General features: G+C 46.7%; 16 non-coding genes across 16 annotated transcripts; 9 read left to right on the forward strand and 7 right to left on the reverse strand.

The window, feature by feature from the left end:
* Nucleotides 1–1,417: 1,417 nt before the first annotated feature.
* On the forward strand, nucleotides 1,418–1,491 carry TRNAN-GUU (transfer RNA asparagine (anticodon GUU)). The gene has a single exon. It is a non-coding gene; the product is annotated as a tRNA-Asn (tRNA).
* Nucleotides 1,492–1,511: 20 nt separating this feature from the next.
* TRNAS-GCU (transfer RNA serine (anticodon GCU)) lies at nucleotides 1,512–1,593 on the forward strand. Its single transcript has one exon. It is a non-coding gene; the product is annotated as a tRNA-Ser (tRNA).
* Nucleotides 1,594–2,286: 693 nt separating this feature from the next.
* TRNAN-GUU (transfer RNA asparagine (anticodon GUU)) lies at nucleotides 2,287–2,360 on the reverse strand. Its single transcript has one exon. It is a non-coding gene; the product is annotated as a tRNA-Asn (tRNA).
* A 629-nt stretch (nucleotides 2,361–2,989) lies between these two features.
* Nucleotides 2,990–3,061, reverse strand: TRNAM-CAU (transfer RNA methionine (anticodon CAU)). Its single transcript has one exon. It is a non-coding gene; the product is annotated as a tRNA-Met (tRNA).
* A 626-nt stretch (nucleotides 3,062–3,687) lies between these two features.
* TRNAM-CAU (transfer RNA methionine (anticodon CAU)) lies at nucleotides 3,688–3,759 on the forward strand. The gene has a single exon. It is a non-coding gene; the product is annotated as a tRNA-Met (tRNA).
* A 146-nt stretch (nucleotides 3,760–3,905) lies between these two features.
* On the reverse strand, nucleotides 3,906–3,977 carry TRNAE-CUC (transfer RNA glutamic acid (anticodon CUC)). The gene has a single exon. It is a non-coding gene; the product is annotated as a tRNA-Glu (tRNA).
* A 3,790-nt stretch (nucleotides 3,978–7,767) lies between these two features.
* Nucleotides 7,768–7,840, forward strand: TRNAF-GAA (transfer RNA phenylalanine (anticodon GAA)). The gene has a single exon. It is a non-coding gene; the product is annotated as a tRNA-Phe (tRNA).
* Nucleotides 7,841–10,060: 2,220 nt separating this feature from the next.
* On the forward strand, nucleotides 10,061–10,134 carry TRNAN-GUU (transfer RNA asparagine (anticodon GUU)). Its single transcript has one exon. It is a non-coding gene; the product is annotated as a tRNA-Asn (tRNA).
* A 21-nt stretch (nucleotides 10,135–10,155) lies between these two features.
* TRNAS-GCU (transfer RNA serine (anticodon GCU)) lies at nucleotides 10,156–10,237 on the forward strand. Its single transcript has one exon. It is a non-coding gene; the product is annotated as a tRNA-Ser (tRNA).
* A 1,127-nt stretch (nucleotides 10,238–11,364) lies between these two features.
* TRNAG-CCC (transfer RNA glycine (anticodon CCC)) lies at nucleotides 11,365–11,435 on the reverse strand. Its single transcript has one exon. It is a non-coding gene; the product is annotated as a tRNA-Gly (tRNA).
* A 305-nt stretch (nucleotides 11,436–11,740) lies between these two features.
* TRNAM-CAU (transfer RNA methionine (anticodon CAU)) lies at nucleotides 11,741–11,812 on the reverse strand. Its single transcript has one exon. It is a non-coding gene; the product is annotated as a tRNA-Met (tRNA).
* A 3,881-nt stretch (nucleotides 11,813–15,693) lies between these two features.
* On the reverse strand, nucleotides 15,694–15,766 carry TRNAV-CAC (transfer RNA valine (anticodon CAC)). Its single transcript has one exon. It is a non-coding gene; the product is annotated as a tRNA-Val (tRNA).
* Nucleotides 15,767–16,715: 949 nt separating this feature from the next.
* Nucleotides 16,716–16,787, forward strand: TRNAM-CAU (transfer RNA methionine (anticodon CAU)). Its single transcript has one exon. It is a non-coding gene; the product is annotated as a tRNA-Met (tRNA).
* Nucleotides 16,788–17,095: 308 nt separating this feature from the next.
* Nucleotides 17,096–17,166, forward strand: TRNAG-CCC (transfer RNA glycine (anticodon CCC)). Its single transcript has one exon. It is a non-coding gene; the product is annotated as a tRNA-Gly (tRNA).
* A 4,641-nt stretch (nucleotides 17,167–21,807) lies between these two features.
* Nucleotides 21,808–21,880, reverse strand: TRNAF-GAA (transfer RNA phenylalanine (anticodon GAA)). Its single transcript has one exon. It is a non-coding gene; the product is annotated as a tRNA-Phe (tRNA).
* A 3,312-nt stretch (nucleotides 21,881–25,192) lies between these two features.
* Nucleotides 25,193–25,265, forward strand: TRNAV-CAC (transfer RNA valine (anticodon CAC)). The gene has a single exon. It is a non-coding gene; the product is annotated as a tRNA-Val (tRNA).
* The last annotated feature ends 75 nt before the right edge of the window (nucleotides 25,266–25,340 follow it).

The raw sequence follows: 25,340 nt of genomic DNA on the forward strand, positions 1-25,340 counted from the left end.
AACCACAAGCCTGTTCCCAAAATTGAGCCCCATAGATCAGTGGTTCTTAACCTTTGTTACTCAGATGCTTTTGAACTGCAACTCCCAGAAACCCCAGCCAGCACAGTTGGTGGTGAAGGCTTCTGGGAGTTGCAGTCCAAAACTCCTGAGTAACCCAAGGTTAAGAACCAGTGCCATAGATAACCCTTGTGCAGACTATGGGCTTCTCCCCATTGGCATATAGATATGATAGATGGATCGCGGATGGCGCTCTTTGGAGGGAGGGAAAGACCTAATCCACATGTGTTTCTACTTAGAACAACCCATCCTTCCCGTTAAGAGCAGCCACCCAATTTTCTGGCCCAGCAGTAAGACATGCACATTTTGGGGGTTCACACTTGATGTTTATCTGGAAGATAGCTTCCAGCAGCCTCTCTCACTGTGGTTGCTGGTTCTGAGGGAGAGTTTGAGAGAGAAAGCGGAGGGACAATGAGGGAAGAGAAGCAGGGAGGAGGGAATGGAGAATTCCATAGAACAACACTAATAGAGGGAGAGAGGAGCAATATAAAAAAATTCACTTCCCCTGATCCCGTGAAGAGGATCAGAGGAAGCGCTTAATGGACAGCTGATTGGGTTACAAGGGGTCATTTGATATTTGGACAAGAGGAGCATGCCAAATGGCACACTGCAGCTCTCCCCAACCTCAACAGATGCTTTGGAACCCTGTCCACCCCACAGCCAAAATGACCAGTCTGGACAAGCCCTATATAACTAAGTAACTAAAGTGCAAACCAAAACCTGGACTGGATTCACAGCACCTGTGAAATATCAGTGACCAACCTCCACTGCCCTACTCTATGGTGGTGGTTGAGGTTTTCAAAATATTTTATTTATTCCACGGATTTTGCCTTTCTAAAGGAAAATTCAGGGGTGGACCAACCAAAATTTCAACAACTCTAGGACTGTTTTACACTACTTCTCCCTCACTGGGTCTTTCTTAGGTCCCCTCGGAGGTTCGGTCATTTCCTAAAAGCTGAAGTTTTTTGGCCTCCCACAGGAAATGCAGTCATGAGGCTGCCTGGCCAGGAGGCATTATATACAGTCTGGACCACAGCCAGTTCTGGGCCTGTGGCCAAAGAGAAGCAATCAAGAGGACATTAAGAATCTTTTTGTACAAATCTGACCACCCAGCAGCGGGAGGAGACCATCTTGTTTAATCCTGCATCGAAGGAAAAAGAGAAAAGGCATCAGCCAGCTAGCAGAGGATGGTTTTGATGCATCGACCTCTGGATTATAGGCCCAGCACGCTCCCGCTGCGCCACTCTGCTGGATAAGAGGCAAAGGAGCAGGGAGGGCTTGTCAGGCCAATGGCCTCAGATTCACTCTATCCGTGAAGCCTCGGACTAAAGGGGGGCTGAGGGAGGGCACCACCACCAGGGTCTCTGTGGCGCAATAGGTTAGCGCGTCTGGCTGTTAACCAGAAGGATGGTGGTTCGAGCCCACCCAGGGACGGCGGTGGGGGCCCCACCCTGGACGAGGTGGCCGAGTGGTGAAGGTGATGGACTGCTAATCCATTGTGCTCAGCACGCGTGGGTTCAAATCCCACCCTCGTCGAGAGTTTTTGGCAGTGGCCAGAACAGAAGGGCTTATTCTAAAAAAACACATCCACCTCCACCATCCAGGCTTCAAGGACAGTAACTTCACATGGTAAAAGGACTCACTTGGTGGGATTGGGATTGGCACCCCAAAGACTTTCCTTCTGTTTCCTCCCTTGCAGCCTTCTTAGTGCAGTCAGCAGCACAACAGTCTTATAATCTGGAGGTCCTGAGTTCAAATCTCAACGATCTGGGAGCATTAGCAGTCTTTTGGTGGTGGCCAGAACAGAAGGGCTTATTCTAAAAAAAATAACATCCACCTCCACCATTTCAGTCCTCTTAAAATGGAGGGGTTTGGGGTACCCTGGAGACCTGCACAGATGCCTCTGCTGTCTGTTCAGAACTCCCTCACGGAGTCAATATTTGGTTGACTGGAAAGGAAAGAGCAGAGCAGAGAAGACTAAGAAGGAACATCTAGGCTTCAAGGATGGGAAATGATGTCTACAAGGCATCACACGAACTTCTCAATGTGTGCAAACTTTCCTCTGCTCCTTTTGTTCCAAAAGATAAGGAGAGAGGAAGGATTTGTTCATGTGAGCCATTTCCCCATAGGAAAAACAGGATTCGAACCCACACATGCTGAGCACAATGGATTAGCAGTCCATCACCTTCACCACTCAGCCACCTCGTTCAGGGTGGGGCCCTCCACCGCCGTCCCTGGGTGGGATCGAACCACCATCCTTCTGGTTAACAGCCAGACACGCTAACCTATTGCGCCACAGAGACTCTGGTGGTGGTGGTGGCCTCCCTCTGCCTCCCTCTGGTCTCAGGCTTGATGGATAGAGTGAATCGGAGGCCAATGGCCTGACAAGCCCTCCCTGCTCCTTTGCCTCTTATCCAGCAGAGTGGTGCAGCGGGAGCATGCAGGACCCCACATTCAGTACCTTGGATAGCTCCTGCAAAGTATAAACAGGAGACTTGGGAGTCTGTAGTTTTTGGAGAGGCTTCCAATGCAGAAATGACAGGGCAGAGACTACCATTCATTCAAGAGCTTACGAATGCCAATACACCTCTTAGACCTTCATCTGTCACAAGACTGGCTGGGGGAATGTCTGCAGATTCCTATCGGATGTAGTCCAAAATATTCTGCCTCCTGTACCTCAAATGTCAAGGATCAGACTGACCTCAGAAGGATTGAGGTGTTGCCCTCTCACAGAAAATTCAGTCACAGGGCTGCCTAGTACAGGCAACGTTGGGTACAGTCTGGAGCACAGCCAGTTCTGGCCCTGTGGCCAGATGGAAACCACCAACTGCACATTTAAAATCTCTTTGTCCAAAGCTGACCATCCAGCAGAGGGAGGAGACCTATTGTTCCATCTGGCATTAGAAGGAAAAGAGAAAAAGCATCAGCCGGCTAGCAGAGGATGGTTTCGATCCATCGACCTCTGGGTTATGGGCCCAGCACGCTCCCGCTGCGCCACTCTGCTGGATAAGAGGCAAGGGAGCTGGGAGGGCTTGTCAGGCCATTGGCATTAGCGGTCTTTTGGCAGTGGCCAGAACAGAAGGGCTTATTCTAAAAAACCAACCACCTCCACCATTTCAGTCTTTTTAAAATGGAGGAGTTTGGGGTGCCCTGGAGACCTGCACAGATGCCTCTGCTGTCTGTTCAGAACTCCCTCCCGGAGTCAATATTTGGTTGACTGGAAAGGAAAGAGCAGAGCAGAGAAGATTAAGAAGGAATATCCAGGCTTCAAGGATGGGAAATGATGTCTACAAGGCATCACACGAACTTCTCAATGTGTGCAAACTTTCCTCTGCTCCTTTTGTTCCAAAAGATAAGGAGAGAGGAAGGATTTGTCCATGTGAGCCATTTCCTGTTGGTTAACAGAAGGAAATGGTTCACATAGGCAAAACCTTCTTCCAGAAGAAGGCTGTTAACCAGAATACATCCTTCTGGTTAACAGCCAGACGTGCTAATGTATTGCACCACAGAGACCCTGGTGGTGGTGGTGGCGGCCTCCCTCTGCCTCCCTTTGGTCTGATGTTTAATGGATAGAGTAAAGCCTCAGACCAATGGTCTGACAAGCCCTCCCAGCCTCCTTGCCTCTTATTCAGCAGAGTGGCGCAGCGGGAGCGTGCTGGGCCCATAACCCAGAGGTCGATGGATCGAAACCATCCTCTGCTAGGTGATTGATGCCTTTTCTCTTTTCCATCTGATACTGAATTAAACAAGATTTCCTCCCACTGCTGGATGGTTGGCTTTAGATTAAAAAATTCTTAACTTAAAGTTGATTCATTCTCCTTGGGAGCAGGACTGGCTGTGCCAAGCCCTCCCCTGGCTGGGAATTGAACCCAGGCCACGGCGGTGAGAGCGCTGAATCCTAACCACTAGACCATCAGGGAGGAGGCAAGAGAGAAAGTGCAGGAGCCCTGGTTCTCAGGGCATAGTCCATCACCGTCTGTTCAGGCAGAGCCTGAGAGAGAAGGGCCATCTACAATGGAGACTCCCTGATGGAAGATCCTCCTGACCCGCCTGTTTCTTCAGCTACTCCAAATCTGATTGCAGACAGTGTCATAAAGGAGGGAGAAAATGACATATTAATTTACAGCTTTTCTCTTACCGAGCAATGGCCAGTACTGGCAATGTGCTGCCCTTACAGAAACCATGGATTTGCATTAAGGCTAGAACTAAGTTGTAGATAAGGTGGCTTTAATACCTTATCTTTGATGCAACAATGTCAGTCTGAACAGGAACATGGCAATGAGGACATGCTATAGAAACAGGGTAGTTTGTGAACACCAGATGTACGTAACTCGAGATACCAACAGAACTGCTCTCATACTCCATTGAGGTGCATTTCTGTCATAGTTGGGCCTCGTATCTATAGGGCATCAGTTTGATCAGATGCTGGAAAATGTGGATATTAGTGAAGGATTATTTCTCTAGAGAAATAATGCTGTATATAGCATGGCCTCTAATGGCCAGTTCTAGTGGCTTCATCTTTAGAGATATATATTTCTAGGATTTTTCTTTTCGTATCTTTAATATTTACAGACTGTGGATAAATGAATCAGCAGTTACTGATCCCATTGAATATGGGTGTTTTACTGCACTGCCTCTTGGAAAAACGAATAAAAATGGAAAAGGAGAAGCCAAAGAATATTTGTTCTGACATTTAGGATAAGGGAATTGAAATGTTTTGAGCCCAGGTCACCTTTGTGCCTGATGCCTGGTCTGTTGGGCAGATCCTGCTCATGGTGGATGGCCAACTTCGAGATTGGACTGTCGGGGGGGGGGATGGACTCCGGGGCCATCTGAGCTACACCCAAACAAATTCTGAAATCTACAGCAAAACTATTCCCAACAGATGACCAACAGCCAGCCAACCTTTGTTTGAGCAGTGCAGGACAGTCCATCATCTTCCAAGGTCGTCCCCCTTCCACACAGTCAAGAAGTTCTACCATCAGCATATGCTTCCTAAAGGTTGGTGGGAATAATTCCATCTTATCATCTGAATCCGTCTCACCCTCTGGAAGCACAGACATCAAGAGTCCTCCATCTTCCATGTGAACAATCTTTAAACAACTTTAAAAGTTGCTCTAATTCTGCCTCTCAATCTTCTCTTATTCGGATTAAACATGAACAATGCCCTCAACTATTCCTCCCTGGGCCAGGTTTCTGCAGTCCTTAATCATTTTTGATACCTTCTGTCAGGACTGAATCTCTCTAAGGAGCATGGGTCCTTCGGTCAGGGAGTTCCTCAGCCAAACAATCTATCACCTTTTACGCTGGGGCAAGTCCTCAACCTCCAGCAGTGTGTAGCCTTTGCACCTAGAACAAGCCTGACCTTAAAAGAACACTTTACTTTTACCCAGTACTTTGCAAGTACAGCAACATGGGCTTTGTGATATCTAAGAACTCGCAACAGCTTAGTTAATTAGGACTTCTCTGGCAGCTAGTCAATGGCCATTACATATATTTTATTAAGAAAATATGGTTTCATAGAGACAGTTTGGTTTTGGTCAAGCATTAGCTTAAAGAACATGTTCCAAAGGATTACCATAGTTAGTTATTTTAATTCCCATTAAAATAAAAAACACTAACACTGGGCTAAGGTGGGCTAGCCCACCTCCTTCTTCTCTTACCTACATTCTCTGTCCTTGAAACTACATACACAAACCTTCAAGTTCTCTTCTACGCCATGATAATGGTGATGAAGAACTTTTCTCACATAACCCATCATCCATTTTCTACATTCCTCGGACCTCCTCCTTCATGACCATAAACCGATCAAGTCAAAGAGGCATAACTGTCTATTCCGCCCACAATTCTCATGGAGATGCACGTGGTTTATCTCCATTCCAATTAGAAAACAATTTGTTGGGTCTCTGTGCTGGGCCTCCTTGCATCTTTATCAGGTTTCACACTGTAACAGGCTGGCTGTAAATTAAGAAAAACAACCTCTCTGCCCTTCACACATTCCCATGTCTTCAATGCCTTTCATTTTCAAAGCCTAATAGACTCCATCTTCTTTCCTCTTCATTGACTACAATTCCCATTCTCCTTTAATCTCTGACTACAAGTTCCACTCTCCTTCAATTTCATGACAGGCCCCATTCCAGCTTCTCAACATGCTTTTTTAAAAATGGAGTCACCCAGAACTGGACACAGGAGTTGAAATGAAGTCTGACCAGAACAGACCATAGAAACATAGAATAGTTGGGTTGGAAGGGGTCTAGAAGGCCATCCTGTCCATCCTCAAGGCAGGAATCCAAATCTCATAGAGGGTTGTCTGCTTTTCTCTTGAATGCCTCCAGCTTTGGAGCATTCACCACTATCTTCCAATGGGAGTTGAACTCAATAGCTCTTTAAATGGATGCCACTATATAAAAAAGGGCTGCCATCTGTAAGAGAGGACACCTTGCACCGTAGAAGGTAAGGAACACGGCTTATGCCAGTTCTGCAGGTGGAATGTAGACTGTGTAGGTTTCTCAGGGTGGTATCAGACAACAAGAAAACATCATGGCTGATCACACCAGAAATCATCACCTTGCCAAACCTTTCTGCCCGACACCTCCAGGGAATCACGCCATCCTGTACCCTAAAGAGAGCATCATTGCTGCCAAATCAAAAAAGTCCAGTTGGAGCACAGATTGGTGCTGGAATGATATTGCCTGTAAGTCACGTGGCTGCAGGGAAGTAGCTTGCCCGGACCATGCCACAAACAGTCCAGAAGGAGAGCTTCTGATCACACCCATCAGGCCACAAACAGTCCATCTGATCACACCCATCTTTGATTATATGACCCAAGAGATCACAGGCTCTTCAAGCAGTGGAAAAAAGTGCCAGCGAGGGTGGGAGTCACACCCATGTGTGCAGAACCTGCAGTCCATCATCTACACAAATCAGCCACCTTGTCACAGGTGGGGCCCTCCACCGCCGTCCCTGGGTGGGCTCGAACCACCATCCTTCTGGTTAACAGCCGGACGCGCTAACCCATTGCGCCACAGAGACCCTGCTGATGGAGCCAGCCCTCTGTCTCTCTTGGCCTTAGGTATCATGGACAGATTGAATCTGTAGCCAAAGGCCTGAGAAGCCATCTCAGCTCTACCCAGCAAAGTGGCTCAGCAAGAGTATGTTGGGCCCATAACCCAGAGATCGATGGATCAAAACCATTTTCTTCTTATGTGGAGGGGGCATAATTGGAGCCAATATGGGGATCCTACTGTACTCTTGACTGGTAACTGAGGCCCCTTCCACATAGTGAGATTTATCTTCCAGAGTGCCATGTCCTGCACCCTTGGTGTTGTTTTTTCTCCCTGCCATGCAGATGACAGAAGGTTTGATTCCATAGGATCAGCGCCTCTCCACCTGTCTTTCTGCACATTTGGCTCTCCGCAGAAAGACTTTCCACATCACCATCCAACCCAGGAAACTCAAAGAGAAGTCATTTCTTTGATTGAGTGGGAGTGCTCTAGTGCAACTGGGTATCAGCTCATGGGGATTGTAGTTCCACAGCTCCTGCAGGGCTATATGACACTCCAAGTGTATTCTGTGTTACTTTCAGATTTCCACCCCTTCCTGGAGATATGGTTATATAAGTACACTTAAATGTCTGTCACACAAGGGGAGAAATTCCATTCCTTCTCTGGTCCCCCTTAGACATTGAGTTTGTGGTTCAGTTTTTGGGCAGCCAAAGTAGCTCAGCTGGGAGAGCGTTAGACTGAAGATCTAAAGGTCCCTGGTTCAATCCCGGGCTTTGGCAAGGCTCCTGTGTCATATTGTTTTACCCTAACCAGGAGCTCTTCCCTAAGGACCTTCCCTTTGCTGTGGGATGAACCATGCTTTGCAGAATGGTTTCCTGGCCCGGCTATGGGCAAAATGAAAGCTGCCACCCTCTCAGTCCCTACCTCCTGTGCTCTTTCTGATCAAAGATGAACTGCTTTTCATGAGAAAGCAGGATTCGTCCATTAGGCCATGGTGGGGGCAGTACAAATTTCAGTGTTCGCCCTGCAAAACTCTAGAAAACAGGTACAACATGCTGGGATAAGTTTGCACAGGGAGACCTAACGTGGGGCTTCCTAATGAATATCCTTTCTGAGAATTTGGCCTCTTAATAAAAAGTCTGCCCTGGCCTTCTGGGGTCAAGAGGCCTTATGGCAGAGCAGAACATGGCAGATTCTACGCCTGTGGTGGCCAAAGTGATGGCCGATACGACTCATCATCCCATTTTCCCTTGCATCATAAAACCTCAACCCGGGAGAACTCATGTACTGTAGTTGTATTGCCAAGGTCTCTATGGTGCAATGGGTTAGCATGTCTGCCTGTTAGCCAGAAGGTTGGAGATTGAAGCCCATCCAGGGATGGTTTGGTTTGCCCTACTTTTCATGAAGTGGCCAAGTGGTAAAAGAGATGGACTGCTGATCCATTTTCCTTAGGGCACGTGGTTTCAAATTCCACCCTTGCTTATCTTTTCCTAATTGCAGTAAAAAGGCTGATGACTCCAGTTTCGGAGGTGCTGCAAACCCATGCCGAGTTTTGAGCTGGGCTTGAAATGAGCTGTCCAAGGTGCTGAACCACAAGCCTGTTCCCAAAATTGAGCCCCACAGATCAGTGGTTCTTAACCTTTGTTACTCAGATGCTTTTGAACTGCAACTCCCAGAAACCCCAGCCAGCACAGTTGGTGGTGAAGGCTTCTGGGAGTTGCAGTCCAAAACTCCTGAGTAACCCAAGGTTAAGAACCAGTGCCATAGATAACCCTTGTGCAGACTATGGGCTTCTCCCCATTGGCATATAGATATGATAGATGGATTGCGGGTGGCGCTCTTTGGAGGGAGGGAAAGACCTAATCCACATGTGTTTCTACTTAGAACAACCCATCCTTCCCCGTTAAGAGCGGCCACCCAATTTTCTTGCCCAGCAGTAAGACATGCACATTTTGGGGGTTCACACTTGATGTTTAGCTGGAAGATAGCAGCTTCCAGCAGCCTCTCTCACTGTGGTTGCTGGTTCTGAGGGAGAGTTTGGGAGAGAAAGTGGAGGGACAATGAGGGAAGAGAAATAGGGAGGAGGGAACACTAATAGGGGGAGAGAGGAGCAATATAAAAAAAAATTCACTTTCCCCGATCCTGTAAAGAGGATCAGAGGAAGTGCTTAATGGACGGCTGATTGGGTTACAAGGGGTCATTTGATATTTGGACAAGAGGAGCATGCCGAATGGCACACTGCAGCTCCCCCCAACCTCAACAGATGCTTTGGAACCCTGTCCACCCCACAGCCAAAATGACCAGTCTGGACAAGCCCTATATCACTAAATATCTAAAGTGCAAACCAAAACCTGGACTGGATTCACAGCACCTGCGAAATATCAGTGACCAAACCTCCACTGCCCTACTCTATGGTGGTGGTTGAGGTTTTTCAAAATATTCTATTTGTTGCACTGATTTTGCCTTTCTAAAGGAAAAGACAGGGGTGCACCAACTAAGATTTGAACAACTCTAGGACTGTTTTACACTACTTCTCCCTCACTGGGTCTTTCTTAGGTCCCCTCGGAGGTTCGGTCATTTCCTAAAAGCTGAAGTTTTTTGGCCTCCCACAGGAAATGCAGTCATGAGGCTGCCTGGCCAGGAGGCATTATATACAGTCTGGACCACAGCCAGTTCTGGGCCTGTGGCCAAAGAGAAGCAATCAAGAGGACATTAAGAATCTTTTTGTACAAATCTGACCACCCAGCAGCGGGAGGAGACCATCTTGTTTAATCCGGCATCCAAGGAAAAAGAGAAAAGGCATCAGCCAGCTAGCAGAGGATGGTTTCGATGCATCGACCTCTGGGTTATGGGCCCAGCACGCTCCCGCTGCGCCACTCTGCTGGATAAGAGGCAAAGGAGCAGGGAGGGCTTGTCAGGCCTTTGGCCACAGATTCACTCTATCCATGAAGCCTCAGACCAGAGGGAGGCAGAGGGAGGGCATCACCACCACCACCAAGGTCTCTGTGGCGCAATGGGTTAGCGCGTCTGGCTGTTAACCAGAAGGATGGTGGTTCGAGCCCACCCAGGGACGGTGGTGGAGGGCCCCACCCTGGACGAGGTGGCCGAGTGGTGAAGGTGATGGACTGCTAATCCATTGTGCTCTGCACGCGTGGGTTCGAATCCCACCCTCGTCGAGACTTTTTCCTATATGAAACATCAGGCCAAAGAAAGGCAGAGGGAGGGCACCCCCACCAGGGTCCTTGTGGTGCAATGGGCTAGTCCAGTGGTTCTTAACCTTGGGTTACTCAGGTGTTTTTGGACTACAACTCCCAGAAGCCTTCACCACCAGCTGTGCTGGCTGGGATTTCTGGGAGTTGCAGTTCAAAAACGCCCATGTAACCCAAGTTTAAGAACCTCTGGGGCTTGTCTGTCTGTCTGTTCAAGCCCACTCAGGGTCAGGAAGTGGAGGAGGCCCCATCCTGGACGAGGTGGCCAAGTGGTGAACGTGATGGACTGCTAATCCATGGTGCTCTGCCCTTGTACACACTTTCCTCTGTCTGGTAGAGCATCTTTTGCATGTAGATGCTTGGCCTTTTCATGTTATTGTTACTGCATGGAATGTAAAACAAAGCAGAGAGGAAGAGAAATGCCAGCCAGGAATCAAAACCAGCTTACAGACTGAGTCTTGGGGTCTGAATTCTGAGTCCCATGCCTCGAGTCCAAGTCTCATGTGCAGATGATGAGCCTTGAAGGGAAACTGGGCCAGCACATGTACATGCACAGAGGCAGCAGGCCGACTTCCCTTCCTGGAACTGGCCACGGTCTCTGCGCATGCGCTGGCCTATCAGCTGGGTGGCAGATGCCTGAGCAGAGACTGCAGGTGGCCTCCTGGAAGGGAAGCCAGGCCTGCTGCCTCTGAGCAAGGGGCTGGCGGCAGCGGCTGGAGCAGGGAGGGTCTCTCTCTAATAGGGACTTGACAAGGCAAGTCAGAAAAATGTTTCGGAGTTGGAAGTCAAGTCCAAGTCTTTCAACCCCCCTGAGTTGAGTCTGAGTCAAATTGACTGAGTGACTTAAGTCAGACTCAAGAGCAAGTTGCAACAAGTCCCCATTCTTGCACCCAAGCTATGGGGAGGCTGTACCTCCACCTGCTCACTTGCACCCACCCACGGAAACAATTAAGCCACTTTGGGAGAGTTTCTGTATTTGTGCTTCCACAGCATGGTTGGTATAACAGAGATCTTTTTCCACCCTGGGAGAATATGTCTCAAATGACTGTGCTGTTTTTTTTCCTTCTCAGCAAAGCAAAAGGTATGGGAGGGCATGCACCAGCCGGGACTCGAACCCGGGTCACAAGCTTGGGAAGCTCGCATGATACCTCTACACCACTGGTGCACTTGATGTGAGCCTTTTATTTATTCCTCAGAGGGAAGGCTGTGAGGAAACTGCACAGCGCAGGACGTTCCTTTGGTTCCCTCTAGAGTCCGGTCCCTTCACCGGGACTGATGTTTTGTCCTGAGAAAGAAGAGGCTCCTATGGGTCTGCCCGGCCAGGAGCCTTTAGGTGCAGAGCAAGACATTTGCCACGTCAAGGCCTGTTGGCAGACAGAAGAACAAGTCTGCAAAGGTTTAGCAGGGGAAAAAAGCAAGGAGGCCCTCCTTTATTTAGCTTAGCATCAAAGGGAAAAAGCATCAGCCTGCTAGCAGAGGATGGTTTCGATCCATCGACCTCTGGGTTATGGGCCCAGCACGCTCCCGCTGCGCCACTCTGCTGGGTGGGAAGGCTGCTGGTCGGTACAACATGTTGAATGGCATTTTTCCCCTGTGCCATCTCTGTCCATGTTACTTCAGGCCCAAGGGAGCAGAGATGCAGCATTTTTGGGGGCTCTGTCATTCCGTTGGCTGGCATGTCTGGCTGTTAAGCTGAAGGAGGGGTGGTTTGGGCCCATCTGGGGAGGATCTCACTCTGACAAGGCAGCTGAACATGGAAGGCAACGGCTTGCTAATTGCTTATCTCTGCATTTGTGTTTGCATATTACACACATGCACACGCATGCACACACACCGTCATCACTTTTCTCCATGTGGTGAAGACTCCGATGTGGGTCAATGTTTAGAGACTTTTCTGTTACTTATAACATTTTTGAATTGCAGAAAAGCTGAAGGGAACGGCGATGGCAGCCCAGAGTCAAGTCTAGGTCAGAAGGGAAACTCGTTAGCTCTCGTTAGCACATCTACGAAGGAAAAAGGGTCTTCATTCCAGTGGCAGGAAAAGACCTTTTTATTTAAGCAGATCCTTGTCAATGAAGAGCCTCCAATTATAACATCCCTATGGACAGGCTGCTTTTTTACTATTTTAAGGTAAATTATAATTAATCGCTTCTATTTCTTTTACAAAAAGGGATGTGGTGGCACTGCAGGCTAAACCGCAGAAGCCTGTGCTGCAGGGTCAGAAGACCAAGCAGTCGTAAGATCGAATCCACGCGACGGAATGAGCGCCCGTCGCTTGTCCCAGCTCGCGCCAATCTAGCGGTTCGAAAGCATGCAAATGCAAGTAGATAAATAGGGACCACCTCGGTGGGAAGGTAACAGCATTCAGTGTCTAAGTCGCACTGGCCATGTGATCACGGAAGATTGTCTTCGGACAAAACGCTGGCTCTATGGCTTGGAAACGGGGATGAGCACCACCCCCTAGAGTCGAACACAACTGGACAAAAATTGTCAAGGGGAACCTTTACCTTTACCTTATTTCTTTTACATCTTTTTTATTTCTGGTTCTTTTTTAAGTAATAGAATTGAGTTTAATTTTATTTCTGTATTTTAAATTTTATTGTATTCTAGCCTTCTACTGGGTAAAAGTTTTCTCCAAGGCACGTTGTGTTCCGTTTCTTGGACAAAGGAGGGGTAAAAATGAATATAGTACCTATATACATACGTACTTAGGCACAGAAGTATAAGAAGACTTAAAGGGACATGGAAGCTGGCTTTTCAGGTTTCTTGAAAGTTACCAGCTCAGTTTTGCCCAAAAGATGTTGTGGTTGGTTGGTTGTGGTGACAGTGAAAGAAGAGAGGCGGTCCTGAGGTTTAAGAGGGCTTCTGCTCCTCCCTTTATCCAGGCATTACATCATAAAGTATCAGCAGTCAGTAGCACATGGCGACTCCAGTTTCAGAGATGCTGTGAATCCATTCCAGTTTGTTTGAACTTTACAGGAGTTGAAACTGAATTATCGAACACACTGAACTATTATTTTGGTTGTGATGGAGGCATTGGGGGGGGGGAGGCTGTTCAGTAGCATGGGCAGCTCCTGTAAAGCACAGATTCACAGTAAACAAGTTTGCATGTGATTTTAACCAAAAAGATTGGGGAGAAGGACAAGGGGTAGGCTTTTGAATTGCTAACTTAGGAAACATGATTCATCCATTCCAAAGCTGTGGTTCTTTCATAAATCTCAAGATCTGGATAGCAGAACTCTAGAAAATTAGAAAACCTGGCCACTTCTATCCCTGTTGGGCTCCATGATCACTGCAGATGGAGACGGCAGCCACGAAATTAAAAGACACCTGCTTCTTGGGAGGAAAGCGATGACGAACCTTGACAGCATCCTAAAAAGCAGAGACATCACCTTGCCAACGAAAGTCCGCATAGTCAAAGCTATGGTTTTTCCTGCAGTGATGTATGGAAGTGAGAGCTGCACCATAAAGAAAGCAGACCGCCGAAGAATTGATGCCTTTGAACTGTGGTGCTGGAGGAGGCTCTTGAGAGTCCCCTGGACTGCAAGGAGAACAAACCTATCAATTCTAAAGGAAATCAACCCTGAGTGTTCACTGGAAGGACAGATCCTGAAGCCTCTGGGTTATGGGCCCAGAGCAGTTCCATTGTGCCCGTCTTCTGGCTGGGTAGAGAGTGAGCTAAGAGGGCTTCTCAGGCCAGTGGCCACAGAGTCGCTCTGTCTGTGAAACCTCAGGAAAAAGGAAGCAGAGGGGTGGTACCACCACCAGGGTTAGCGCGTCTGGCTGTTAACCAGAAGGATGGTGGTTCGAGCCCACCCAGGGACGACTGTGAATGACCCGTCTGTAACATTAGTGAAGGTGGCTAATCCATTCTGCTCTGCACATGTGGGTTTGAATCCCACCCTTGGCAGCATTTCCCCCCCATGCAATGGAGATTCTGGTGCGTGTAAATATCGGGTTTTGTGCTATTACTCCTTGGAATGAAAAAGAGCACAAGGAAAGGTCTGTGGCAGCCAGAACTCAAGCTCCGATGGTTTTCACCGTGGGTGCCATTGAGACCTTCCTTTCAAGAGAAGTGGCAGCAGGCAATATAGGTTTACAACTAGGGAACAGAGTTGGCCCTGAGGTTCAGGAAGGTGAGTCCTTTTTTAGTCCAGAGATCAGAAGAGAAAACAATTATCCATTTGTGAGAACTGGTGAGCTGAATTTTGGAGGGCTTGTGAAGTCTGTCCTAGATTTGAGTGGGCTCTATACAGAAGCGGTCCGAGGTGCGGAACGTGTTTTGAGAATCATGTTGCGGATCATGGACAGTTCCTAGTGAAGGTCCGACTAAAGCCCAAGGGGGATTCATGGCACCGCCTAAAATGCAGTTATGAGGCCAATGCTTCTAGTAGTACTAGATTTGTACATAGATTTATTTTTAAAAATATAGAGGTCTGAGACTTAAATATTCAAAATTTTCATAGTTGCTATACTATGATTTAGAGGGACGTGGTGATGCTGCGGGCTAAACCGCAGAAGCCTGTGCTGCAGGGTCAGAAGACCAAGCAGTCGTAAGATCGAATCCACGCAACAGAGTGAGTGCCTGTCGCTTGTCCCAGCTCCCGCCAACCTAGCAGTTCGAAAGCATGCAAATGCGAGTAGATCAATAGGGACCACCTCGGTGGGATGGTAACCGGCGTTCCGTGTCTAAGTCGCACTGGCCATGTGACCACGGAAGATTGTCTTCGGACAAAACGCTGGCTCTATGGCTTGGAAATGGGGATGAGCACCGCCCCCTAGAGTCAAACACGACTGGACAAAAATTGTCAAGGGGAACCTTTACCTTTACCTTTATACTATGATTTAAAAACCTAATGGTTGTTTGTTTGTTTCATTTATTTATATGGCACCTGTCTCCCAGAGACGGGTGGCTTACAGCATCACTTAAAACACTGGCTGTTGACATAACTAAGTCTGAGGAGTGATTTTCAGTCATTAAAAATGTTCTACTTTTGTCTCCTTTTTCATTGCATGGCACCTATCAGAGCTACGGGACGGGAGGAGGATATCTTTAATTTCAGAGAGTTTCCCTCTGCTGGCAATGTCATTTGGTGGCAGAAATGTTCAGCCATTAAAGAGCTCTTCCTCCTGTCCTGCAGTTCCCATGGCTTCCACATAATGAAAGGGATGACATGACATCTGTTGACATCATTGAGAGATAGTTATGGGGGCATATAGTTAATACAATTCCGTAGAAAATGCTCAATGTGCAGAAAGCAGAAGGAAACCGCATCACAAAAACAAACAAACAACAGAATTCATATTAGATCTTCTACCTATATCTCTTGCACTGAATCTCCTTGGGGTGTCCTGATGTCCAAGATCGTTCCCATGTCCTCAATATGGGGAAGAAGGGGCACCAGCTTGTTAAAACAGGAAGATGTTTCTGCCTGGTTTTGAACCAGGGACCTTTCGCGTGTGAGGCGAATGTGATAACCACTACACTACAGAAACTGGGTTGGTTGGGTTCTCCTTTTCCCGCTCCCAGCTTAGCACACTCTGTTAGCCTGGCAGTCCCAACTCCATGGCTTTGAGGTTAGGTCAGGATTAAGTGGGCACAGCTAGGGAACTATCCCACAACATCTCCCATAGGCACTGGTCGTCTGAGAGGGGGAATGAAATCCTTGCAAGGTGCTAACCGAACTTGGAAACAGCCTGTGTTATTTAATTGTGAAACCAGAAAAGCAGGTCCATCATTATGGATGATTTGGCTATATATTTATACAAAACTACTTCTACAATAGTATTCAATACTTTCCAGCTCTTGCTGCCCAATGGGCAGTACCAGGAAACCAGAACAGTCTCCCTTACAAATTTAAGAAAACACAATAGGACTTTGGCCATTCAAATCTATATTTTAAAAGCACCGCTTTTTAAAACCTTAGTGTGAAAACACTCTGAAAATACTCAAGGGAAAAGGGCGTATTTAAAACTTACACTGGAAAAAGCTACCAGTGAGAGCAAATTTTCAAATCTTCACATGTTAAATTTCAGTATCTTTCACTCCTATATTTAAAGATGCTAATACTTCTGACAAGGCTTGGCAAACAACTCAGAGGTGCTGAGAATCTGTTGCAGGGGTTTTAGGGGAGATGTCCAAGGTCCTGAATCTTTGCCCCCCCCCCCACATTGGGTTCAGTACCTCAGAGAATGCCGGCAAAATCCAAAAATCTGGAGCAGATTCACATCACTTCCAAATCTGGAGTTACCAGCTGTGAACGTCTGCTAGCTGTTTTCTCCTGTACTGCTTGGATGAAGAAAAAGATAGCCTTAGCCTTCTCCGACCTCAGGCTAGAATCTATACCCTTTCTCTCTTCCCCGCCCCCATCTTTTGAGCAGGAGACCTACCTTTCATGGCCAGACAAGCTACAAATAACAAACGGGCCAAGAAGCCCTTCCATCCAGCAGAGTGGCGCAGCGGGAGCGTGCTGGGCCCATAACCCAGAGGTCGATGGATCGAAACCATCCTCTGCTAGGCAGTTGATGTTTTTCTCTTTTGTCTTTGACTGCAGGCTGAACAAAGTGGGACTTTCTGTTGTTGATCAAGGTTTTTTTTTTTATTTTACTAAATTTTGGAAGCTTTGCCATCTTTCTGGCAACAGCCCTAGAAATGGCAAATCTTGTGCTCTGCACTCAATGGTTCCCAGCCAGCCAGCCTCAGGGAAGCCTCGTCTTTCTCAGGATAAATAATTTGCGACAGTGAAGTGACCAAACACCTGACAGTTACACTGTGTAAGTTCCCTGCAGCCTTCCTAATGAGGAAGGGAAAGGCTCATATTGACTGCACCAGTGGTGTAGAGGTATCATGCGAGCTTCCCAAGCTTGTGACCCGGGTTCGAGTCCCGGCTGGTGCATCCTTCCCGCACTCTTTTGCTTTTCTGACAGATCACAACAGCACAGACACTGAAAACATATCATTCCCCAATGAAAAATCTGCATTATAGTTAGCTACCATGCTGTAGAAACACAAGAACCAACGTTCTCCCAAACTAACTTCCTTGTTTCCATGGCTGGGTGCAAGCGAGCAGGTGGAGAGAGGGTGATCTCATACCCTGGAGTGGAAAGAACTCAGGACATGTTGGGTAGCTGGTGCAAACCCAAACCTACTGGGGCCAAAATATGACCCACTGAAAAATCTCATCCTATTGATAGGAGAGCTATGACTGCTGCACACCCAAAACGTTTCAGTGGCGATTCTGAACAGAGGTCTCCGGAGTTCTTGTCTGACATTCCATCTAGCTTTACATGACTTGTCACTTAGAGAGAGCTAAACTGTTTTCCTAGTTGTGAAAGACTGCAGCAGTCAGGGCCCTGTATCTGGACAACCAAACCATAGATTTAGCACTCTGGATGATTCCTGCCAAGTACAGCCTCAAACCAGGAGAGGCTTCACCGCACATCTGCATTGGGAGGCATCAATTGTTTCTGACTATGAGCTGTTATTAATTAAAGGTCTCAGTCTCCTTGAACATGGATCTAGCTTTAGTCCTCTGCTGTCTTTCTTACCTTTTACTCAACTTTCTGTAGCCAGTTTGGAACAAGGACTTGTAAGACAGCCTTCCTGCCTAGAAGGAAGAACACAAAAAGCCCATATTCACATGCACCTGAAATCTCTACTGCAAGGAGAAAAGTGCTAACGAGGGTGGAATCTGAACCCACACACAATGGATTAGCAGTCCCTTCACCATTCAACCGCCTTGTCAAAGGTGGGGCAATGGAAAGGCAGAAGCATGGAGACCTTACCATGCCACCTGGCCCTTATCCATGGCCAGACATTGCAGGGCTGTGAGGCAAGTGGCCATGAGACGGTCCTATAAGTGAGACATCTCAACAATAAGGCCCCACCTGGCCTTCAATAGCTCAGCTGGCAGAGCTGTAGTGTGTGACTCCAGGCATCCTTAGGTTGGCGGTTCAACTCTGGCTCAAAGGAGAGCTTTCTTTTTGCCAAAGTCCCAGAAGGCTAGTGGACTCTTTTTTTGGCCACTTCCCGTCCTGAGGTGTGCTATCAATGCCCCCTCTTCAATTCTCTCCAAAATCTTTCTCAAAAACATGTTCTAATTATAGTGGTGCCCCGCATAGCGAGGTTAATCCATTCCGGATTAACCTTCGCTATGTGAAAACTTCACCCAATGGGCACAAAACTCACAGTTTAGCGAAGTTTCCAGGGTCCAGCAGCCAGTTTCGCACCCTTGGTAAGCGAGGGGAGGGCGCGAAAACGCTGCGCGTGGCCATTTTGGGCGTCCGGCGGCCATTTTGAAACCGTCGAACAGCTGATCTGCGGGCGTCGCAAAGCGAAGATCAGTAAGCAAAACGCTTACCTATCTTCGCTATGCGTGTTTTGCCCATTGGGGCCGACGCTATGCCTCTGCATTAGCGATCCCGAAAACAGGATTGCTATGCGGATTCGTCGTTATACGGTGTGCTCGTTAAGCAAGGCACCACTGTATTATGGAACAATGCAGCTCCTATAGACGACAGTAAAAGGTGCAAACAGCCAATGCAAACCTTCCCTAAGATTGGGATCCATGTCTCAATGTTCAACCTCTCCCACTCAAAAGAGGGGACAGAAATACAGTAAGACCCCCTTAACCATGGCATCATTATCCACTGAGTCATTTATCTACAGTCTGAAAATATTTAAAATATTTAAAGAAAAAATACTAGAAACATATATTTCTAAATATGAAATTATGAGAACTGGCCAGTAGAGGCTCAATCGAGAAAAGTCAGAAGTGCTGCTGGTAGGTGCTCCACCAGATAGGTTAAAGGGCCATTTCCCTGCCTTAGACGGGGGTTACACTCCCCCTAAAGGACAGGCTCCACAGCTTGAGGGTGCTCCTTGACCCCAGTCTGTCCTGGAGTGCCTTCTTACAGCTACAGATAATAATATCAACTTCGCCCTTACCTGGATGAGCGGAGCCTGGCAGCAGTCACTCATGCACTGGTAACAACCAGACTGGACTACTGCAATGCGCTATACGTGGGGCAGCCTTTGAAGACGGTCTGGTGATTGCAACTGGCACAGAACCAGGCTGCGTGGCTGGTAAGTGGTGCTGCCGCACGGACTCATATTACGCCAGTTCTGAAAAATCTACACTGGCTGCCGGTTGCTGCTCAGGCCCATTTCAAAGTGCTTACTTTGATATATAAAGCCCTAAACAGCTTAGGACCTGGTTACCTAAAGGACCACCTTCTTCCATATGTGCCTGCCCATCCTCTAAGATCAGGCCAGGAGGCCCTTCTGAAGGTGCCATCCCTGAAAGAGGTGAGGGAGGTGGCATGTTGAAATGGGGCCTTCTCAGCTGTTGCCCCCCAACTTTGGAACACCCTCCCTATAGAGATCCGCCTCGCTCCGACACTTTTGGCTTTGCAGCGCCAGGCAAAGACCTTTCTGTTTAGCCAGCATTTTAATTAAATAGTATCCTTTAATATTAATATTAATGTTTTAATGATTGTTTTTAATATAGGATATTATTATAATATTGCCTATTTTAATAGTTTTTTGTATTTTTAAAGTTTTAATATTGTCATACGCCACTCAGAAACCACTGGTAATTGCATGGCTAAAAATCTGGTAGGTAGGTGGGTGGGTGGGTGGGTGGGTGGGTGGGTAGGTAGGTAGGTAGGTAGATAGATAGATAGATAGATAGATAGATAGATAGATAGATAGATAGATAGATAGATAGATAGATAGATAGATAGATAGATAGATAGATAGATAGATAGATAGATAGATAAAGGGAGTAAAAGACCATGTTATTTATAGTGTTCGCTATTAGAATAGCGTTCACCCTAATTCGGGGGGGGGCAATAGATACTCATTTGTAATCGATACGCCACGGATATGAGAGTCTTACTGCATCACATAAGGAGGATCAACTCCTAGAAGGAAAGAAGAAAGGAAAAAGTAAAGACACAAACCTTTCTGTTCTGCTTGGGAATGAAGCCCATGCCATGACTGAGAAAAGACTGGATCCTGACCAGGGAGAAAAGCAAGGCAGAAGCACAGATTCTTAGGAACTGGGCAACAGGACCCAGTGAAAATGCCCTGCTTCCCACAGAACAAAAGGAAACAGAGCTGGACCGCAGCCTAGAGAGTATCCAGTCTGAATCGCTGGACAGCCAGGGAGACAGGGATAGCAGAAGACCTCCAACCCACCATCTAGATAAGACATGACTTGGAAATTGGGTCATAATAAGGGATGCAGCCCTCACTGATTGTGTGCTTATGGATGCCCCAGAATTTTCCCTGGCTAACATCTCAACATTTCAAAAAAAAAGCTGCAGAACAATCTCCTAGTTTCCTACTAAACTATAAATCTCATTGGGTGTTATGCAGCACAGAAGCCACATCCTCAGAAAATTTCATGGTCATTTTGTTGGGATCAGGTGTGCATTGACATGGTGATGAAACATCTAGTGATGTCTCCTGTCTCTGTGAGGTCATCTGGGAATATAATAAACCCCCTGCCTGATTTCCAGCACTGTACAGACATCAGTGACACAAAGCACTAGCAGAAGATGAGGATGGGGGAATGGTGTTGTTTAAGGATAATTCCATTTTAAAGAGAGCATTTGCTTCTCTAAAGCAAAACTTTTATAGATTCCTCCTCCTTGAAGAAAGAAAAAGTCCCAGAGGAGTTTACAAGGGAAAAAAACAAATAAAAGAAAATCAGCAGTAAAATTAATAAAAGAATAAAAACGAAGACAACACATTTGTTTTAGTATGCAGTGTTTTTATCTAGATCACTGGTTCTTAACCTTTGTTACTCAGATGTTTTTGGACTGCAACTCCCAGAAGCCTTCACCACCAGCTCTGCTGGCTGGGGTTTCTGGGAGCTGCAGTTCAAAAATACCTGAGTAACAAAGGTTAAGAACCACTGATCTAGATAGTCTGCGCAGGAATTATCAATGGGGCTGAATTGCAGGAACGAGGTTAAGGTTCAGCACCCTGGATAGCTCTTTTCAAGCACAGCTCAAAACTCAGAATGGGTGGCTGGATGGAAAACTAAGCGCTATAAAAAGTCTGAATGGGCCGTCACTTGCTTCCCTTTGGCCGCAACAGGCGTAGAATCTGCCGTGTTCTGCTCTGCCGTAAGGCCTCTTGACCCCAGAAGGCCAGGGCAGACTTTTTATTACGAGGCCAAATTCTCAGAAGGGATGTTAATTAGGAAGTTCCACGTTACGTCTCCCTGTGCAACTTTATCCCAGCATGTTGTACATGTTTTCTAGAGTTTTGCAGGGTGAACGCTGAGATTTGTACTGCCCCCACCATGGCCTAATGGACGAATCCTGCTTTCTCATGAAAAGCAGTTCATCTTTGATCAGAAAGAGCACAGGAGGTAGGGACTGAGGGTGACAGGTTTCATTTTGCCCATAGCCGGGCCAGGAAACCATTCTGCAAAGCATGGCTCATCCCACAGCAAACGGAAGGTCCTTTGGGAAGAGTGTCAGAGAGAGTCTCATTAGGGAAAAACAATACAACACAGGAGCCTTGCCAAAGCCCGGGATTGAACCAGGGACCTTTAGATCTTCAGTCTAACGCTCTCCCAGCTGAGCTACTTTGGCTGCCCATAGAGGAAGAGAAGTGCAATCCCACGGTGCAAACGCCTTCTCTCTCATTAGCAGAGCAAGATCTCTCCTTGATGGTAAACTGCTCTTAGAACAAGAGGCTTGTAAACATAATAGAGAACATGGGTTGTTTCTATCTACCATCAGGGCTTCCACTGACATCCAGAGGGGCCACAGTGGCAATTCAAAATGACCCGAGTGCTCCAATCCACTGAGACCCACTGAGACCCACAGACTAGAAGCAAGTCAGTTAGGTCAGTGACTGGTTCTAGCTTTAGGCATGGATAGGGATGGTCCTACTCTCGAGACTCTTAAAAGTACAGTGGTGCCTCGCTTAACAATTGCCTCGTTAAACAACGAAACCGTTATACAATGACTGTTTTACGGTCACTTTTGCGATTGTAAAACGATGTTTTAATAGGTAAAATTTGCTTCCTGATGATCAGTTTCCTGCTTTGGGAACCGATTTTTTGCTAGATGATGTTTTTAAAACAGCTGATTGGCAGCTTCAAAATGGTCACCCACTGTGTAAAATGGCTCCCCGCTGTGTTTTTGGACAGATTCCTCACTTTACAGGCACCGAAAATGGCCGCCCTATGGAGGATCTTCACTGGACGGTGAATTTTCAGCCCATTGGAATGCATTGAATGGGTTTTCAATGCATTTCAATGGGATTTTTTATTTTGTTTAATGAGGATTTCACTCTACAGTGATTTGGCTGGAACGGATTATCCTCGTTAAGCAAGGCATCACTGAAGTTATACTGCCATCCACCCATATATGCAAAATATGAAATGCTATAACAGCACATGGCACTGAAAGATCTATGCAACTGATGGGATCAGATAAACACAGAGACCTAGTTAAAAGGACTCAATATCAATAAATGTGTCCTAAGCCATTGTTGTTTGTTGTTATGTGCATTCAAATCAGATCAACCCCTAATGGAGTTTTCAACGTAAGTAAGATCACAATACAATGCGGTAATAACTTGGACCCAACCCGGATTTGTCAAGAACAAATCTTGCCAAACTAATCTGATCTCATTTTATGATTGGGTAATCTTCCCAACAGACTGAGGGAAAGCTGTAGATATAGTGTATCTTGACTTCAGCAAAGCTTTTGATGAACTTTCCCATGATATCTGGATTCAGAAGCTAACTAGGTGTGGGCTGGATAGAACAACTGTCAAGTGGATACATAGTTGGCTACAGAATCATATTCAGAGGGTGATGGTTAATGGTTCCTTCTACTTAAGGAGGCAACAAGTGGGGTACCCCACAGCTCAGTCCTGGGTCCGGTGCTTTTCAATATTTTTATTAATGACATGGATCAGGAAATGCAGGGAACACTAATCAAATTTGCGGATGACACAAATTTGGGTGGAATAGCTGATACCCTGGAAGTCAGAAACAAAATTCAAAATGTTCTTGATAGGCTTGAACACTGGGCTGAAAACAACAGAATGAAACTCAACAAGGATAAATGTAAGTACTGCACCCAGGAAAAAGAAAACAAACCTGGCTCAGCAATACGATGAGTGAGAAGGATCTTAGAATCTTCATAGATCACAAGTTGAACATGAGCCAACAGTGTGATGCGGCTGCAAAAAAGTCAAATGCTATTTTAGGCTGCACTGACAGAAGTATAGTCCCCAAATCCTGCAAAGTACTTGTTCCACTCTATTCAGCACTGGTTAGGCCTCATCTTGAGTACTGTGTCCAGTTCTGGACCCCACACTTCAAGAAGGATGCTGACAAACGGGAACAAGATGAGCAACAAGGATGATCAAGGGATTTGAGTTCAAAGTTGGCCAAGGTTCTGAAACTATTTTGCAAATAAAGTTAACAACTGAGGACCACTCCTGTAAAAGTCAGACTCAAATCCAGCATAGATTCACAGTATCACCCAAAAATGGAGTCATGGGCCAGCAGTTCCAGTAGAACTGGGATTTTATATCAGTCTTCAAAATATTGACATCTAATATTTAAATATTTCCTATATTAAGCAGTCTACCAATGCTCAATGTATTGCTCCTACCAACTGTATCTATTTCTCCAAGTTGCCCAAAAGCTAATAAAGATGGGCCCAAGGTTCAAAGAGGTGAGCCCTTTGATCAATAACCGCTCATAGTCAGGAACAGCGGGTGCCTCCCAATTCAGATGTGCTGTGAATCTACTCCTGGTTTGAGGCTGTACTTCACAGGAATCATCCAGGGTGCTACATCTATGGTTTAATTGTCAGGATTCAGGGCTGACGCTGCTGTAGTATTTCCAAGCCTAGGAAAGAATTTCGCTTTCTCTGATTGCCAGTGTCATGTAATTAATACAAGATGGAGTGTCAGACAGGGAAATCTTGAGTTTAAGAATATCTGCTCAGCCGGAGAAGCTTACTGGAGTGGGGTGGGGGTATAGTAATGTTGACCATCCTATCCAGGAGGACAAGTTCTTCTCCGTGGCCCTAATAGGTCTGGATTAGCACCACGTATTCAATGTGTCTGACTCAAGTAATTTTCACTCCAGAGTATGAGATCATCCTCTCTCTTCCTGCTCACTTGCATCCATCCATGGAAACAATGAAGTTAGTTTAGCAGAGCCTTAGTTCTTGTGTTTCCACATCATGGTAGCTAACTATAATGTAGATTTTTCATTATAGCTGGGGGATAGGTTTTGAGTTTCTGTGCCATTCTTCTGTCCCTGAAAAGCAAAAGGGTGAGGGATGGATGCACCAGCTGAGGACTTGAATCCAGGTAATAAGCTTGGGAAGCTCACATGATACCTCTACACCAGGGGTGCAGCTGATGTGGGTCTTTTTCTTCCTTAGTGACAAGGCTGTGGAAAAGTTTCAGTGTGAAATCAGCTCTCCTGGCTCTGTCAGATGTTCTGTCACTTCACTGTCAGAGACGATTTCCCCTGAGGATAAAATAACTCACCTGCGGCTGGCTGGCTGGTTGGGAGCCATTAAGTGCAGAGCAGAAGATTTGCCATTTCTAGATCTGTTGCCAGACAGAAGGGGGAGCTTCCAAAATTTAGTAAAGAAAAGAAAAGACAAAGAGCAGGAAGCCTGGCATCTGAGTCAAAAGAGAAAAGGCATCAAAAGGCAGAGGGTGGTTTTGATCCATCAGTCTCTGGATTATGGGCCCAGAACACTCCCTTCGTGCCACTAGGCTGGATGGGAGAAAAATGAGCTGACAGGGCTTATCAGGCTGCTGATGCAAGCTAAGGGAGGCAGACTGGACAAGCTGCAAGATGGTTCTCTAGCAGGGCCCACCTTCTCCTGATCTAATTTCTGTGGAGGCAAGACAGCTCGGTTTCTGTAGTGTAGTGGTTATCACATTCGCCTCACACGCGAAAGGTCCCTGGTTCGAAACCAGGCAGAAACATCCTCCTGTTTTTACAACAAGCTCTTCCCTTCTTCCCTGTTTTGAGGGCATAGGAAGGATGCTGAACATCAGGAC

Source organism: Pogona vitticeps, chromosome 2 (assembly GCF_051106095.1).
Source record: "Pogona vitticeps strain Pit_001003342236 chromosome 2, PviZW2.1, whole genome shotgun sequence".
NCBI classification, from domain to species: domain Eukaryota; kingdom Metazoa; phylum Chordata; class Lepidosauria; order Squamata; family Agamidae; genus Pogona; species Pogona vitticeps.